We start from the raw sequence: 19,737 nt of genomic DNA on the forward strand, positions 1-19,737 counted from the left end.
ACACACATATACATGAATGCCAAATTCAGGGTTTATTGTACAAAAAAGTTCAAATAAAATATTAGTGATTAGGAAAAATAATAATTTGCCTTATTACAAAATAATACATAATCCAGTCACCACGGTTGTTACATTTTACTTGTCTCTCTCACATGTGACCACTTAATTTATTTTTAGTTCATTCATTCATTCATTCATTAGTTTGGTGCTAATACTAGAGCTTGAACTCAGGGCCTGGCTCTGTCCCAGAATTTGTTATTATTTTTGTTTTAGTTTTCTCAAGGCTACAATTTTACTGATTATACTACAGCTCCATTCCAATCTTTTGTGGTCACTTTCAAATCATAATCTAATGAACGTTTTTTTCTTGGTCTGGTTTCAAAGCACAATCATCAGATTTCATCTTTCTGATTAGGTAGGATTAAAGACCTGAGCCACCTGTGTGGCTCCTACATTTTCCTATACTTATGTAATGCACATACTTAGATAGTAATTTAAAACTGAGATCCTAGAAGCAAGATGTACAGTGATGATATTGTCCTGTCAGAAATTCAAGTTAGTAATGAAAATTTATTCTTAAGACCATACACAAAAATACTTAAGAAGAAATCTGAAGATGTGTGTGTATATGTGTGTGTGGGGGGAGGTGCTGTTGCAATATGTTCCACATATAAGCACTGTGCAGGGGTGTCCAGCTATTCACAGTTATTGCATGAGTATCTGCTTTGAGATACCAACTCATGGAAAATGTCTAGGTGTCCACTCTAGGCTGCCCAATGGAGAAGGGTATACTCATCCTCATCCCTAGTATTCATATGAGTGGCCATTTTGGAAAGTAGACTCCACACTTTAGTAAGCTGCAAGGCAAGCACTCTACCACTGAGCCATTTTCCCAGCCCAAGGATTAAGATTCTTGTCTGTAATTTGGTCAAAGATATTTCTCTTTATATAAGCGACTAAAAATTTATTTACTAATTTCAAGTAAATACATAAATTCTCTTTCCATCACTTTTAAAATATAAAAAAATTGTTAGCTCTGTAAATTGGTTAGAAGCATGGATTTTGTGGCTAGCTAGGTCATTGTACATCTGTATCTCTTTTCCTCTCTCTCTTTCATGGTTTTCATAGACAATATGATTGCTCCATAATTATCCTAATTTATTTTGCTTTTATATTTTTGGTTGCATCATTTCACATTCTGCTCTGCCATTTCCCAAGACAGCACCACATAAACAGAAAAATCCAGAAGTGGTGCTGTGGCTCAAGTGGTAGAGCCCTTGCCTTGATTTGAAGAGCTCAAGGACAGTGCCCAGGCTCAGAGTTCAGGCCCCACAGCTAAATAAAAAAAAAAGAATCTAAATACTTAATGATTTTACTAACAGATCTGACTGAAATCAGTTGAATCCCAATTTTCCTGTACAATGAAGGAATAGGTTCAGGCTATGAAAGCAGCTAGAGAAGGCAGGCAGATTGTATCTGTGAGAAAACTTTGTTGAAAATAGAGTCAAGGATTATTTACTGGTGATTCACTTGCACTTGAAGCATGATTCTGAACTATTGCTTGCTGATTCTGAACTACTGCTTTGATCATTATATTCTCCAATTAGAAAAAGTGAAATTTAATTGATAGCAAAGGACCACTAATACATTTTGACTTCTCATTAAGCATCTTCGATCATCAAAATCACCTGAAGACAATAGACAGTCCTATTTATAGATGAAAACAAGTGTCTTTCAAAAAACAAGAATTTAGGTAGTCAAACAAAGCACTTCTATTTTACTACTGCATTATACATTTTTTCTAATATTGGATACCAACATTAGAAAGATACTAGAAAGCTCTTAAAACCCATATGTTGAATAGTGAGTTCTCTTACACTATAACATCGTATTTCCCAAATCATTTACATAGAAGGCATTGTTTCCTATTTTCTCATTCCTAGTATAAGATGCACATGAAGACATCACTAGTCCTCATTTTCAGTCTGTACCTTTGAATACTGAGGAAAATCTTTCCTCTGCTATCAATTCCCTACTCTTCAGTTAGAATAAGTTAGAATAGTAAAAATGGAAAAAGAAAATAAATCATGGTGAAAAAACATTTGCAGAAAATTCACCAAATTTTTGTTACCAGTTCAACCAATGTTAACTATTGGGGAAATACATGGACATCTCATTCCCACTGGCACTCAAAGTCTCTGGTTAGGCAATTCTGATGAAGACAAGTAACAAGATGAAAAAGTGAGGAATGGTATCAATTGCAAGAAAAATGGAGGAGGATCCAAGCAAATTTCTTCTTTGGGATACCGAAATTAATTGGCTTACTATGGTGCGGAGACTACTTTCCAAAAAGGTCACCCAGATGAATACTAGGGATGAGGATGAGTATACCCCTCTTCATCAGAAAGCCTAGAGTGGACACTTAGACATTGTCCATGAGTTGGTAGCTCAAAGCAGATATTCATGCAATAACTCTGAATGGCTGGACACTCCTGCACAGTGCTTATATGTGGAATAATACCAGAGTGGCTTCTTTCTTACTTCATCATGATGCGGATAACAATCCCCAAACTAAAGGCCTCTTGACCCCCTTGCATCTTGCTGCTGGGAATAGAAATAGCAAAGAGAAGCTGTATCTCCTTCTGTTGAACCATTGTATCAGACCAGGTCTGAAGAACAACTTGGAAGAAACTGCATTTGATATTGCCAAAAGGATAAGTATGTATCACTGCCATTTTGAAGTTGTGGAAGGCTGTACAAATTGTTCTCCTTCGTAGTAATGGTTTGGTTAGCTTTCTTAACTTTCAAAAATGCCAGTCCATCCTTTGTGTCCCTTCAAATTTTTTTTCACAATACAAAGCGACAGCATTATCTTACTTTAAAAATGCATGGATTTCATGGTATTCTTCCAAGTGAATTGCCTGACTTTGATGTCAAAATGTATTCAAGAGTTGTTTGTATACATCTATAAAGATTTTTACAGAGTTTGTAATTTTTTTAAATCAGACATAATTTTAACTTATCTGTTGAAATGAATAGTATAGAAACTAAAGATGTTGCTGGTGCTTTTCTGAAAAAAGTATATCTATGTTTGTATAATGTCCATAATCTATTTCATTAGCTCCTAGATATAATACTTTGAATTCTACATTGTCATATAATGTATAGATTCATTAATAAATGTGTCCTTTCAGATTGCATTCCATATCGAAGTTTAAGATTCCTTTTTTTCTAGGTCTTTTTATTATTTTATTTCTTTGGGATAAAATGACAATGTTATCTAATTTCAAGTTTTGTAAAAGTTATGCTATGTAAGGGCCTTTCTAAGGTGAAGATTTAATACACTGATGTCAAATTAACCTTTAATTCTATGAATTACATGTATTGTTACACTTCTATTTTTGTAATGAACTTTTTAATAACTATTTTTCATTTCTTGCATCAGAAGAATGAAAAATATGGAATACTTCACAAATTTTCATATCATCCTTGTGCAAGTGTCATGTTAATCTCTGTATTGTTGTAATTTGGGTAGACCTGCTGCTGAAGCATGTAGTGTACTATAAATTTAAATACTTAATGATGCAATCTTTATACAGGCATATATCCATGGTTGCCTATTTGTAACAAGGAACCCTTATTGTTCCTAAAAATGCTATTGATCTTATTTCTCTAAAATTCTGTGTATAGTGGGAAAAACTTATATAGTTTGGTCGATTGCTCACATTTAAAATTTTTTGGGCAATGACTATTTTGTCGTTTTCATTTTAAATTTGATCATACTTTGAAGCCTTTACAGCTAAGTCCAAAGGTGATGGCTTTTCAAGTACTTATTTATCAACTGAGTTAGCTTTTTTGAGCTAATGGACTCAAAGTAAGCCTTGCTTAAGAGCTACTTCTAATCTTCTGCAGCTTAAAATTTCCCAAATGATGTCTTGTGGGACAAATGTCTACTTGAACCTTTACCCTTCTTCCATGTAGGAACAGACCAAACAGAATATCTTACCCTGACAGCATAGATTGTCTTACTGGAACAAAACTAATCTTAGTTACAAGGGATCATAGAAAGATGAACAGTTCAGACAGAATTGTTCAGAATGGAAGGCATTTTATCGAAATATAATTGGTTATTATACTTATCATTTCAAAAGTAGCTAAAGCAAAGAAGGTGAAAAAATTGTTCATATGCATGATTACCTACTGTCCTGGCCTGTCTGTAATCCAACCAGGCAGAACTTACACTACTGACTTTCTATCACCAAATATTTCCATAGCTCCTGGAAAAGTCCATATGTTTCTCCTCGATATTAGACCTTAAATTGATAATGTTTTAATCACAGTGTTTCCTCTTTTCTCTAGGCTGTAAATCTACAAATGGTAAATCTTTAAGTCTAACTCTACCAAAAACTGAGGTAGAGATAATTGAATAATATTTTAAAACAGAGTTGCCTTTGATTCCCTAACCACAACACAACAATGTAAAAGAATTTTTATATTATATAAACTTATATATTTTATATTTGTATGTGCTGATTTTAAATTTCACACAATGAATCTTACTAGAATTGATAATTTGACAAATATATTGACATTTATTCCCATAAATAAATTGGAACATAAATGATTAGGATTAGAATATTTATTAGAATATAAATAGTATCAATGCAATATCTTCGGTATAAACTTGTGATACCTTCTAAATTTTCGTGGTCTTCTGAATTCATATGTAAAATAACATATTGTTTTCTGCTAATCTATAAGGGATTTTACTCTGATGCTCTGTTTATTGTTTTAACTCACTGGTCCCAAATTGTTTTTCTCCATATTTCTGAAACATTCTTGCTGATTATACCCAAATTTGGTGATATGATGTCTGCAGGACCCACGAGTTCTAGGATACCTGGTCCCAGTTATCTGCATCATCAGATAACAAGGGCAAGACTTCTGACATAGGCCCATACAACATGCCAACAGAAAATAATTGAAGATTCATCTCAATTTCTCATTTCCTATAATATTTCAGGGCCCCAATTCCTTACAAGAATTAGCAATAATGAATTGTGAAATGCAAGGCAACTTAAAATGAAAGATGAGATCACAAAATCTGAGAGAAAGTACTGTAATTCAAACTTTCAATTTACAGATGACCAGCCCATATGAGTGAACAAAATCACAAATGAACAAGATTATTTTTAATACCCCTCTCCTAATGATTAATGAAAGATTTCAGTGCAGCCAAAAAAATAGTTTCTGGAATGATAGATCCATAATTGGTCTACTAAGGTTAGGGAAACTTGATTTAGATGTCAAATATAATTTAGAAAAACATTAACTGAGAAGATCTTTAGTGCTTCAAAACACTGGTACTTCAGTAAAACTAGGTTCTGTAGTATAAAAATGTTGTCATTCTCAAACCAATGATAACCTACATTTAATCTCCTGAAAGTATATTCATTTTCAAATAAGCTATTTAAAATCACATTTGCCAAAATAACACTTGACAAGTAGATGACAGTGACATTACAAGGTTTTCAAGTGTAGGGAGCAAGTTACAATAGAGTTTATTTACGTACCCAGAAGTAATAACGAACAAGTTCAACCATTCATTAAATTGTAGAAATAGTACCCCCCACCATTTGTGTTGTTCAGTAGGTGCCTTCCAGAAATGTGTTAAATAGATCAGCCTCCCATAATTCAAACACAAATATTAGCTAATAAAGTAAATTTCATCACATAAGAAGGTACATTTTAAAAATTCACTAATAATTGCCTTATCATATGTTGTTTCATGTTTTCCCTATCTGTCTACCATAGTAAGAAATATGACTTTAAGTCTTGAATATGGGTACTGATGAGAGATGTGACAAACATAAAATCTGTCTTCTATTTTTATCATAATCCTCTAAGGAGTAAATTTATTTTTCTTCTTTTTCCAAAACTTATAGGTAGAAGAAATAAATTATCCTATGTAAAATAAAATAATCACACACCATTGTACAAAGCCATTTATAAAAACTGGTAGTTAGGAATAAATTCTAAGCCATTTTTAAAATTTCTTATTGACTAAAGATTAATCTTCCAAATGAATGAGAATAAAATTATGTCCAAGTGCTTCACATCTCCAGTCTTAGTCTTGCAAAGGAATGAATTATGGAAATATAAGCTGACATCAATTCAAGTATATGTGGGATTGAAACTCCATGGAGTTTCAAAGTATTAACAGGCAGTTTAACGGAATGACTATCAGGAAATTGAAACCAGAGAGGAACAATAGTAAAGAAATAGAATGAATGAAAAATGGAACAAGGGGCAAGTACAGCTAGAATACTCAATGTACATATGTAATAAAGCAAGTGGTAAATCTGGAATAAATCTTGGAGAAAGGGTTGGTTGAGATTGACAGGAGTGATTCTGATCCAGGAACATTAGACAATTAGATGGACATATTTAATTGTAACACACTTGTACAACCTTTTGAAATTCAGTTAAAAAACACAACAACAAACAAAAACACACAAAAATCACAACCAAACAACAATCTCTAGAGGGTATGAATATGACCTCTCAAAATTTTAAGCAGTTAATGAAGGGCAGTCTTTGGAAAAGCAAACAAAGCTGTTCAAAGAAGGCAGTTTGGGGTAGGGGAGAATTTTGAACAGATTTAAAAAGATTGTCTAAGGTTATAAATCACCTATATTTACTGTAAATATTTTATTCTGCGAGTGCTCTTTGTCTGAACTGGATACTCCAGTCCTGAGGCACACTTGGTAGCTTGTGAAGACAGAATGGAAGAAACAAGATCAAGAACCTATTACTCCACTTGAAAGAAAACAGACCTCTATGTTTTCTCTTAATCTCTTCACTACTCCATTTTCATACTTTTAATAACATCAAGTGATTTTGAATTATATCTTTCCTTCTTTGTTCTCACAAAATAATTGTTCAAAATAATTAATTAAATATTATTTGCCATTATTTTCTATCATGCTGTTTACTTGTCCAAGCGAGTCCATTAAACTTCCCCTTTTCATTTGGTTGCCACGAAATCCCAACAACTATGTTAATAAGGACCAACGCTAATGCAAAACTTTGTCTCCAAAAATCCAGTCCAAGAACCTATAATCACAAATATTTAGCTATAATTTTTTCTTTTTTCTTTTACCTTGCAATCTTCTTGTGTCTAAAGTGCCCACAAAAATAAGTACTCCACCACTTTGTGGTTCAATCACTTCTAACTTCAAAGATATATTTTGCTAACAAGATGCTTAGAGGAAACCTAAGAATACTCCTCTTTTATCTTCTCTCTTAAGACTTTTATCTTCTCTCTTAAGACTCTCCTTAGATACCATATCAGGAATAGTGAAGTTATTCTTTGCAAAATTATTTCAGTAGTTTATTTTCCTCTTGGTCTTGTATTTGCTCAACAAGATGTATGGAGAAGAATAGAGTTAAATCACCGATTCCTTGGATGACATTGTCTGTTACAAAGGACGATACTTCTATGTCCTACTTCTATGTCCTCCTCTTAGCTCTTGCCTGATTTCCAATTAATCACAGCTTCTTGGCTTCAAGTCTAGTGAAGCTGAAGGATGATAAGGCGTCCCCCACTGCTACATCTTCATGGTTTCTCTTTGAAAACTCTTTTATTTGGAGGTGGAATTTATTTTCATGTCTTCATTCAATTTGTTCTGCATTATACCGAGCCAAATAGGCTCTGTAAAATCACATTATGTAGCAGAAACATTAAGACAATCTATATCAAAAAGTTTTGGTCCCCTCCACTGCTGAAACCAATACGCTTATCTGGGGCTTCTAATAACGTGTTTTCTTACCTTTTCAATTTGCTCAAATCTTTTGTGATCCCCAAAATTTTTGGCTTATGTAATAAGAGAAGTCTTCACTATCTCATGTTAATAAGAATATTATATTTTTGAGCTACTTAGAAATGTGAAATCATTGGTTTGAAGTATCCAATCAGATTTTTTTCTGTGTTTCAGTGCTTCACGTGCAAAGACATTGTGGAAAATATTAAAACAGAAAAGTGTAAACTCAATACGTTCTTTCATTGTGAAGGGCACTTTCTCCCTAAATATTTTGACCCAAATTATCTTTTTAAGAGAATTACTGTTTAGTAATTAAAGGTCAATTCACAAATTTTGATGTCTTATTAAAAAAAAAAAAACTTTGAATTTAAATTCCACTACAACCTTGTTTCACACAGCAGGAGTATATTTCCTGGGTAAAGACAATTCTCAAGGGAACCTACAGGATTTACAGCAAGGTTTTTGAGGTTTGTTTGTTTATTGTGAAAATGAGCCATCTTACCCAAATTGCTCCCTCTCAGCTAACTCTCCATGAATTTCTTTGCATGAAAGCCTATTTTCCTAGGCAATTTTAAATTTTCTTAATAGGCTAAGTTAAAAAGTTTGAACAATTAAAATTTACCTGTCATAATTTAAAAACTCTTTTGAAATTCCTTTATCAGAATCGTGAATTTACCAATCCTAATTCCACCTTTACCATCAAAAACAGTTAACATGTTGTTTTCATGATATAGTATCCATGAAACTATTATTTTCCAGTGGCTTTGTTGTGAATATATATGAAGATATAAGCTGATGCTGAACAAAATGAACTCCAAGATATGGAAAAAAATATTTATTTGCAGTTGTTGTTTTTAATGTACTATGTTCTTTCTATTTTCCTTGGGCTTTTCCCCTATGGTTTATCTCCTACTGTGTTTGATTTTGGAACCCTTTGTATTGTGTATACATTTACCTTAATTTGTGAAGGGAAGAGGTACAAAAAAATTAGTGAGACAAGGACAAAGGGCAAACCAATGCAATATCAATACTCAGAAGACAATATGTTGGAAATGTACATTACAACTTGTGAGGGGTTTGGGGGTGAAGAAAAACTGTGAGAAAAATGAGAGAGGGGATAACAGGTTTGAAAAGTTATGTATTCACTGCCTTACAATTGCTAACCCACTGCACATCACTTTCACATTAAAATTAAATTTAAAAAATAAGCTGCATGAAATAAAATTTCACTGTATTAGTATAGTAAATATTATTCCTTATGTAGTAACTTTTTAAAAACTCAGTACTAATTTGAATTAATTACCCCTTCTTTATCAGAGGGCCATCAACTTGAATGTTATCCAACTAGACAATTTTTTCACAATATTCTTGCCAATATTTTCAAAAAAGAATAAATTAGTACTTTCTCATACTAAAATTGAAAACCGTTTAATTCTATGGAAACCCATAACTTTGAAAAGTAAATAAGTTGTTAAGAGGACAGAATATGTCTGTTCTTCAAATTTCCTATGACTAATAACTATGCACTTTCAAATTCTGAATATTCCATACCTGAGAGATTCAAAATAGTACCTGTTTGCATGTTATGTAATTCTGCAATAGATGCATTTTCCATAGAGTGTTACAGATTGAGAAGTGAACAGAAAAATAGCCAAATTCTGGTATAGGATAAAACTATAAAGCATCGGTTGTAATTAATTCTTCAAGAGTAAGCAATTGTTTATCAGATTAAGCTATTATTTCTATGACCATCAATTCCAAAATTTATGCCATAAAGTCATCCTAGACCAACAGTTTCCAACTTGTAGGGTGCACCTCAAAATTCCCTTAATTCACATCACAAATAGCTTATCTCTATTGGGAAAAATACTACCACTCTGCTACTGTGATGCCCTCCGTGTTCTGGACAGAACACCACCATAAGCTGGGTTGCATCATTTTTCCTCCACTGGTATTCTTGCAAATATTATTTATACTTATACTTTTTTATCTATCAAAGATATTCAGGATGCTAATATCGGAAGATTACAGTTCAAAGCCTACCAAGGCAGGAAGGTTCCCTAGATTCTTATCTCTGATAAACTTCTCAGCAAAAACCAGACACAAGTGGTACTGAGGTTGAAGTGGTAGGACACAGCCTTGAGCTCAACAGGCTCAGAGACAGTGTCTAGGTCCAGAGGTCAAGCCTTATGACAAAGCAATAAAAAAAAATAAAAATAAAAACAAACCCCAAACCTAGCATTTTTCTCATTGTATACAGAGGCACGTAATTAAGGAAATTGCTTCCTGTTTTACATACAGGTAGAAGAAAGAAGATGTCACACAATTATTTTCATCATACCATGTCATATTAAAGCCTCAAAAAATTGCTTTTGCTAAATTTATAAATTAATATCATCAATTTGTTTGCAACTCAGTCTACATTATTCACATTATCATTTTATAAATAAACAGTTAGAATTTTCTATTAACTGAGTTCTAATTATAACTCTCTTGAAACAATATGCTAGGCAAATAGAATGCAAGAAACATTTGTAAATTTGTCAATTTAACCCTCTAGTTAAAAAGAATTTTGTAGTATCCTATAGAATATGAAATTACAAACAAAACCAAAATATTTATTTGAAGTCTAATCTCTAATTTAGCAAAATCTATAAAGACCTACATTAGATGAACTTTGCTATTCCTCCAGGCTTAAGCTTTGGTAATCCTTCATCCTTTCCTTGGAATCTAACAGAATGATGGTTACTTACTTTTTCAAATTTTGGATGGGAATCATGAAGCATTTTGCATCTAGGAATGTTCTGTAATGAAGAGAGCATTTAAAACACAACTGAGGATTATATACTAGTTGCATTTCAATAGAAAACTTGGCTTCTCAAAACATAATGAAGAAATTAGCCCAAACTTCCAACTGTGTATGTATTCCTTTCTTGTTTGGTTTGTTTTATTAAGACAAAATTATACTACCTGGTCCAGGGAAGGTATCAGTAGCAATTCCAGTCTCTAATCTGCTGTCAGTCTGAGTGTTAGAATTCAAGGATTGCATCACGTTGCCCCACCATAGTTTCTTGGTTTATTTATTTGTTTGTTTATTTTTGGGTCCGGTAATGGGGCCTGAATTCTGGGCCTGGGTGCTGTCCCTCAGCTCTTCAGCTCAAAGCTAGCGATCTACCACTTGAGCCACAGAGCCACTTTCGGCTTTTTTGCTTTTTGCTTATGTGGTGCTGAGGATTCGAACCCAGGGCTTCATGCATGCAAGGCAAGCGCTCTACCCCTGAGATACCTTCTCAGCCCCCTCTTGATTTATTTAATCTATATAAAGACTAGCAATTCTTAACTTCTCCAGTGATATTATCCACTAGACTTCTCAGACTGTTCATGTACTATTTTCAAAGATGTTCTAACATTTGACACAGGGTATGAACATTTTCAAATGTACCTGCGGGGTCTCTGATTCATTCCTCCATGGATACAATCCCTTTAATATTGATTACTTTAATATTGACTCACTTACTATCTCTGGTCCCTACCTATGTAATATTCTCAAACTTTTTTGAAGAAAGTTCCCTTGAGGATTTTCTAATCTTAAAAATTATCACTTGATACTAGACTTACTCAGGACATATTTTCTATTGTTTTCTAACTTTTGTACATATTCTGAGAGTTGCTACATTTGTGTATATGTGTGCACATATAAGTGCCTCTGTGTGTATGTGTATGTTTGTATGTATGTATGAAAAAGCCTCAAGCTCTTAGTCATCATTCTTGCTCATGACTGTTATTCCATCACCTGAGCCATTCTTCCAATCCAGTTTTTGGCTGGTTAATTAAAGATAGTGTCTCAAACACTGTTCTTCCCAGGCTGGATGCAACCTGAACTTCCCAGACTCCTTTACATTCTTAGGTTTCATTTATTCAGTAGAATCAACTTTTAAACTACAAACATTTTGTGAGTGTAAAGTCTAAGCTGTAGCCCAGATTTTTAACTCAAGAATTTATAGAAAGATAGATGAACATACACATTACATATGCTGAGTGTACACTGTTAGAAATGTGATCCTAAGCTGGGTAGTGGTGAGATCTGAGGATAAGGTTCAAAGCCAGCCCAGGTAGGAAAGTCCTGGAGACTCTTTGCTCCAATTTACTGCAAGAAAAATGGAAGCAGCACTGTGGCTCAAGTGGTAGAGCATTAGCCTTGAGCGGAATAGCAGAGTGACAGTGCCCAGGCCCAGAGTTCAAGTGCCGAGACCACCACCAACAAAAAATATATAAGTAAAGGAAAGAAATAAATGTGATCTTATCCACCAGTTCATTGCTAGTATAATCCCTGCTCTGTCAAGATGGACTTTTTTTTCCAATTAAGTCCATGCTCTTATATCTGACTTGCATTGGAAACAGATTTTTTCTTCCATTCTACTTTCTACAAAGTTGTGTCATTAGCATGGGTGATTTAGAAAGGGAGTGGACTCATACTTCATGTTCCACGTAGGAGTAATGCTTTCTCTATATCACTCTCATAAATCTACATACGGGACTTGGCTTTATTGTTTCAACGTGGTCTTATTTGTACAGTCTTCTATAGTGTATTGAACCCTTGTACTTAAACACAGAATTTCTCTTTCTCTTATTAATGTATAGTTAACAAGAGTTAACAAATTCATGTACACTTGGGAAATAATGCGCAGCACATACACTCACAAAAAAATGATCTGAGAACCTTCTCCCATTTAAAATTCGCCTTAATTTACAGAGAACTTACAAAGTTTGAACTCAATATACTCATGGATAATGTATTTATAAGAAATATAAATTTCATATTTTCTCTTTACTAAGTTGTCTCTGAAACACGTGTTAGCTCAGGTCCAAAGGTTTCCTTGTGTTATTTCGGTGAAGCCAGAAAACATTCATTATACCTCAAGCAGCACCATTGATTGGTCCTGGAAGTAACTGTTACTGGATGTGGAAACTGATCCCAGGAGAGGAATGGAACATAGAGGATTGACAAAGTTCAAGTTAACTTGTGCTTTCTTTTTTACTGTAAAAGAAGAGAACCCGAAGGCTTGAAGGAAACTCTGTCCATGACTTTTTCTAATGTGTTTTTACTCATATATAATTTTTCTGTAAACTTCTAGTTGAGAGTATTACAAAAAGAAATAATGTGCCATTTGATGGCCAGCATAGAACGAAAGGAAATAACTTTGTTTTAAATATGTTCTACTGCAGGAGCTGGGAAGGTGGCGGAGTGGTAGAGTACTTGCCTTGCATGCCTGAGGCCCTGGATTTGATCCCTCATCACCACATAAGCAAAAATAAGCCAGAAGTGGTGCTGTGGCTCAAATGGCAGAGCGCTAGCCTTGACTTGAAGAGCTGAGGGACAGCGCCCAGGCCCAGAGTTCAGGCCCACGACTGGACCCCCCAAAAAAATTCTAATGCAAAGAAACAAAGACATGGAGTTTTTAAAGTATTTTATGGATGTATATTTCAACCCGAGATGATTCTTTTGTTGCAGGAGTCAGTTATCAATTCCTTTAGTTTGGTCCTGAGTTCTCCAGAGCAATAAGGATTCCAAAAAAGCATCCAGTGCTAATGATGAGCAAAAGGAGCCACTTCTTAGACCAGTACTCCTTTAAGGAGGGTCCCAATGAAATATCTGGCTTTTTGTTTGCTTTTTTTTTTAGCTTGTGTTGGTTCTGGGGCTTGAACCCAGAGGCTGGACCTTGTCCCTGAACAGTTTTCTTTCCTGCTCACCTACCCCAAAGCTAGTACTCTACTGCTTGAACCACAACTCCACTTCTGGCTTTTTCGCTGTGTAATTACAGTTTGACAGACTGTCCTGCCTGGTTTGGCTTTAAACTAAGATAGTAAGAAAGCCAAGTGATATCAACTGTATAGACTACTCTTTTCAAATGAGAAATATTAGATGAAGTTTATTATAAAGCTAATATTTGACAATTTTTTCTTTCTTTTTTATTGTGAGCGTACCGTACAGAGGAGTTACAATTACATGGGCAAGATAACGAGCACATTTCTTATCAATCATTGTTACCTCCTCTCTGTTTCCCCTTCCCATCCCTTCCCATATACCCTCCTCCCCCCACCTGAACCTCCCCCGCAACCAAAGTTGTAAAGTTTGTTTTTCGACATAACGACTTGTACATCTTATTGTTGCAATGGGTCCACCTGTATCCCTAAATGATTTGTTTTTAAAGAATATGTCCAGAAAAGAATCCATAACATAACTCAGCAAAAGTAGGTGCACTGAATCACTTTGGAATTTTTTTTGCTTGGGAAGATTATTGATCTTGTCGTTCCTTTTGGGGAAACTTAAAATCATATTTCACCTTTTTTTGGTTGTGGGGCTTGAACTCTGATCCTGGGTGCTTAGCTACAGCACCACCGCCGGGTTTCTGGTGGTTAATTGAAGCTTAGAGTCTCATGGACTGTCCTGACCAGGCTGGCTTTGAACCACAATCCTCTGGTCTCAACCTCCTGAGTAGATAGAATTACAGGTGTAAACCACCAGCACCTGGCTCATATTTGCATTTTTGTGCACTGAATGACACTGTGTAGACAAAGAATGGAAATTTTAAACAAAATGATGACATTGCAGCATTTCAGAAAAATTGAAGTAGCAATAATATGGCCTCCTTTTCCATTTTGTTACATTAATGACTGATGAGCTATGGGACCCTTACATTAGCATCCTCTGCCATCTGTATAGGTGTATTTAGTGTCAGGAAATGTTCATAGAGGAATATAGAAAAAATGAGATTTTTAGAAACAAAGGAGATAAGGTATGAAAGAATAGCATAGAAGGAGATACATTTATCACACAGAGATTAAGAGCTAGCCTAAGAGATTTAGAATGCTAAAGGCAATGAGGAAAAGTCTAGTTGACAACTAGTTCTACAATAACCAAAAATGGTTCTGAAGAACAGTTTCTGGCATACCTTAATTACTATCATCTATTCCTTCTATCTGGAGTTATTCCTTATTTTCTGTCACAACTGTTAATTAGCTTTTGCCTTTTTCGTGCCATAACTTACCAAAAAGATTTCAAAATCAAACTTAGCCTACCCTTCCCTTTGTGATTAGCAGTGACAACACAAATCCTGGAATCGTTGAATTTCCAGAATTAAACTTTACCTGACATCTAAGCACATTCCTGGCATTAATTGCTGTGACTTAATGAGCAAAATTTTTTTCAACACAGTATTCTAATATAAGTAAAGTATATGAATTAGGGACTGTTGTCTGGTGTCAGTATGGAAGAAGCAATTATATATTCCAAGTATGGGATCTTTATTATGCATTTACTAACTAAATGTTTTGTGTGTGTGTGTGTGTGTGTGTGTGTGTGTGTTGTTTTGTTTTTGTTCTTTTTGCCAGTCTAGGGCTTTAAACTAAGGGATAGGGAATTTTCCTGAGCTTTTTTTTCTTTCTCAATGCTAGCTGTCTGCCACTTGAGGCACAGCACCACTTCCAGTGGGGCTTTTTCATGTGTTACTAAGGAATTGAACCCAGGGTTTCATGGATGCTAGGCAATCACCGTACCATGAAGCCACATTCCCAGAGCCCTAAATAACTTTCTTAAGATGGCATTACATTTTCATTCCGTAACTATGTATCATAATTTTGGCCAGGTGTTAGAAAGTGATGTAGAAAGCCATACAGTACAATAAGTCTAGTAAGGCTGGATGGACAAGGAATGACTGTCACGGACTAGCCAGTGAACAGAGGGGCTTATCTCATGGAGCTGTTTCAACAATCTGAGCGAGACAGCTCCTCACCCACAGCCAACCTCCACAATGAGAGGGCCACCTTGGGTTCCAGCCACATGGGGATACTGGGCCCCCTCCTCCAGCACCCATTCAAACAGTTCTAGTGAAAGAGAGAGAGAAAAAAAGTCAGAATTACAATTAAGTCTGGTGCCAGTGGCTCAAAATTCTAATCCTAACTACACAGGATGCTGAGATATGAGGATCATGGTTCATAACCAGCCCAAGCAGGAACGTCTGTGAGACTCTTATCTCCAAAGAACTACCAGAAAATCAGAAGTAGTGCTGTGGGCTCAAGTGGTAGAACACTAGCCTTTTGCTGAGGCTCTCAGGAACAGCACCCATGCCTAGAGTTCCAGCCCCACGACTGACAAGAAGTGGACTTCCTACCACAAGAAGTGGACTGAATAGCACCCATTGTCCTAGGGAGCATGGTAATGAAGTCAGACAGAGTTTCCTGTGAAGTTGAAGTCATAAGTAGGTCACCTGGCTTCTCTGTGCCTTGGTTTCGCCCGCTGCAAAACTCAACACAGTGAAGGATCCTCTTCCTCATGGGGATAGTGTAATGATGAAAGAGAGCCATATTCTGTTTCATAATCCCACATCAGTTGCACAATTAATAACAGGCCCCACCTGAACCCTTTCCGGCTATTTTCCTGTCATTTGCTCACAGAATTGCAGGGAACCTTATCTGAAGGCTGCTCCCTCTGTGCCTAGCCATGCTCCAGAGATCCCTTGGTAAAAATTCTCTTGTTTCTTCACAACTGTCCTGAGAGGAGAATGGGGTCTGATGGTTGCGACCCTAACCAGAGCTTCACCTGTGGTCAAGAATGGTCTGCTGTGATTTTTCTGCCTGCTCAAACTGACTTATAAAAACATTCAAGCCACAGGAAAATCAAATACCACAAGCAGACCAGAGACCACCAGGAGACAGGTTAAGGACACAAGGGAGATACAGGCTCTTCCCATCCCCCCCCCCAAAAAAAATTAAAGAATTCTTTTTTTGTACCTTTTATAAATTTTTTTATACAGGTTTTTTTTTTTTAATTTTTAATCTTTAACTTTAATTTTTTTGTTTTCTATTAACTTTTTTTTCTTCCTCTCATGATTTTTATTTTAGTGGTATATGTGTGTGTGTACTTTTTCTCTTTTTTTCTTAAAATTTGTTTTTATTTAGCTGTACTGACCATTTGCTCCTTTTTTTCTTTCCCTATCACTCTTTTCACATTTTCTTCTTTTTCATTCTTCTTTGAGTGACTTAATTACTGTTCTGCTCATCCTCAGATATGCCAATAGTTGATTATTTCACCTTAGCCCCATTGTGTACACACTTAATCCAGAAATTTATTACTCAATTTAAATCCTCTTAGACTTAAATTCCTTAATAGCAGTAGTAACTCTTTATACCTATATAATATTTTATGCATTTTTATTTTTAAATTTTTCACATCTCCTTTCTATCTCTCCCCTTCTCTTATTCTATCGATGTTCTATTCTGAATATTATGTTTTCATTGTGCATAATTTTTAAGTGTTGCACTTCTTAATTTTTAATTTTTCTTTTACTATTTTTTCTTGTCTTTTTTCTGTCTTCTTATTTTCTATCTTTAATATGATTCTATCTAACCTATTTCCCACTTTGAGATTAGGATTTAGTTAAGTTAACTCTCCCACTGCCTTTCCACATCCCTATATGGCTATTTTTACCCATATCTCTTGCTAAACTTAATAATTTCTGTTTGCCAAATTCTTCTTTGCGGTTTGTAGCCCATTAATACATAGTTGTTTGATGTTGAATAAGTGTATCTATTGAAATAGATTGTATCTGCAGATTTTTGGCTGTGCAACTACAGATGTTGTTTGATGCTTGCCTTAAAATAGTGTACTAGCACATACCTGGGGTTACTTTCATCCCAAAAGGGCAGAGCAACCTGGAAAAACACAAGAAACATGGCAAGTCCTGGTATCTCAACTCCACTCATTATAATCAAGGGTCAGAAAAGATAATCAATAATCCAGAGGAGAGTTCCAAAAAGCTCTACAAATACTATTGTTAAATATGGTAAATGAAAAGATTGAAAACCTGCAAAGGACTCTGAATGAGCGATATAAGAAGAGAGAGGAGGCAAATCAATAGTTAATACAAGAATATCATGTGCGTGAGGAAGCTACTCAAAGATTGATACAGAAATTGCGTGAGAAGCTTGAGAACATTCAAAGAGAAACAAAGGAATGCGGTGAGCAGGCTGAGATCAGTCAAAGAGAACTACAGGACCTGCATGAATGTGAAGAAGCTAATCAAAGGATAATACAGGAATTGAGAGAGCGGGATGAGAATGCAGAAAGATCACTAAAGACATTCATGGAATCCATAAACAGAGAACTGAAAGAAGTCAGGGAGACCACAAAGGGAATGCTGAATGAAACCCAACAGAAGGAATGGGAATAACCAATCAACTATGTGATTTCAGAATAAACATTGGAAACCAAATGAAGGAAGTACAGAAGTTCACGCAAGATCTAAAACAGTGCTCCAACAAAGAATTTGAAGCCATCAAAGCTGAGTAACTAGAAGAAAAAGAAATTAAAAGCAAAGTATAAAATCTTGAGAGTAGGTTCAACCACGCAGAAGATCAAATCTCAGGGATTGAAGACAGCCTAGATATTATAGAGAAGACCATACAACCATCCAAGACAAATCCAAGAAATATGATATATCTATTCAACACGGGAAAACACCATCAGAAGGCCTAATCTGAGGCTAATGGGTGTAGAGGAGAACCTAGAGACAGAAGTTAATGGTCTAGGAAATTTGTATAACAGGATCCTAGCAGAGAACTCCACAAACATGCAAAAAAAATAGGCCTATACAGCTACAAGAAGCAGGTAGAACTCCAAATAGACCAGACCAGAATAGGACATCCCACCGTCAAATTATAATCCACAAAGGATCAATTCAGACCAAAGAAAAGTTCCTTAAAGATGTCAAGGAGAAAAGATCAATCACCTATAAAGGGAAAACAATTAGAATCACCTCAGATTTCTCAGCGGAAACAATCATAGCAAGAAGAGCCTAGAATAATGTATGCCATGCCCTAAAGACAAAAAACTATCAACCAAGAATTCTGTACCCAGCTAAACACTCCTTCATAACTGGAGGTCAAATAAATACCTTCCATAGTAAGAAACACTACTTTCCCTCAAATCCCACAGAGATCCAAAGACATTATTTGATGGGGAATTTAACACACCACATTCGCCACTAGATAAATCAACTCAGCAAAAACAACACAGAAACCGCAGATCTAAACGACTGCATAGATCAACTAGATTGCACAGATATCTACCAAATATTTCACACAGCAGCATCAGAATACACATCTTTCCCAGCAGCACATGGAACATTTTCCAAAATAGACCACATTTTACTCCACAAAGCAAACGTCCAAATTCAAAAACATTGAAGTTATACCTTGCGTTCTCTCAGACCAAAAGGGAATAAAATTAAAACTCAACACCAAAAGACACAAGAGAAAATCCTGTAAAACATGGAGGCTGAAGAACACATTGCTGAATCACCAGTGGGTCATGGAAGAGATTAGAAAGGAAATTCAAATGTTCATGAAAACACAAATTACCAGCTCCTCTGGGATACACCAAAGGCAGTACTCAGGGGCAAGTTTATAGCTCTGAGTTCCTACATCAACAAATTTGAGAGATCTGAAACCAACCATTTAATGAGATATCTTAGCCTCCTTGAAAAAGAGCAGCATGATAATCCCCAATCCAGTAGACAGTAAGAAATAATTAAAATTAAATCAGAATTAAATGAATCAGACTCCAAAAAAAAATCACAGAAAGAATCAACAAAACAAAGATTTGTTACTTCGAAAAAATTAACAAAATTGACAAGCTCTTAGCAAATATTATCATAAAAAGAAGAGAACACACCCAAATCTATAAACTCAGAAATGAGAATGGAAACATCACCACAGAAACAACTGAGATTCAGAACATTATAAGGAAATATTTCTCAAAACTTGATGCTAATAAGTTTGAGAACTTGGCAGAAATGGACCTTTTCCTAGCAAATATTGACATACTGAAACTAAACCAGGATGAGTTAAACCATAT

The 19,737-nt window shown here is 35.2% G+C and overlaps 1 pseudogene; it reads right to left on the reverse strand.

Annotated features, from left to right (window-relative positions):
- Nucleotides 1–3,452: 3,452 nt before the first annotated feature.
- On the reverse strand, nucleotides 3,453–3,552 carry LOC122127734 (annotated as a pseudogene).
- Nucleotides 3,553–19,737: the final 16,185 nt, after the last annotated feature.

This window comes from Dipodomys spectabilis, unplaced genomic scaffold (genome assembly GCF_019054845.1).
Source record: "Dipodomys spectabilis isolate Male_0828 unplaced genomic scaffold, ASM1905484v1 ptg000309l, whole genome shotgun sequence".
Lineage (NCBI taxonomy): Eukaryota > Metazoa > Chordata > Mammalia > Rodentia > Heteromyidae > Dipodomys > Dipodomys spectabilis.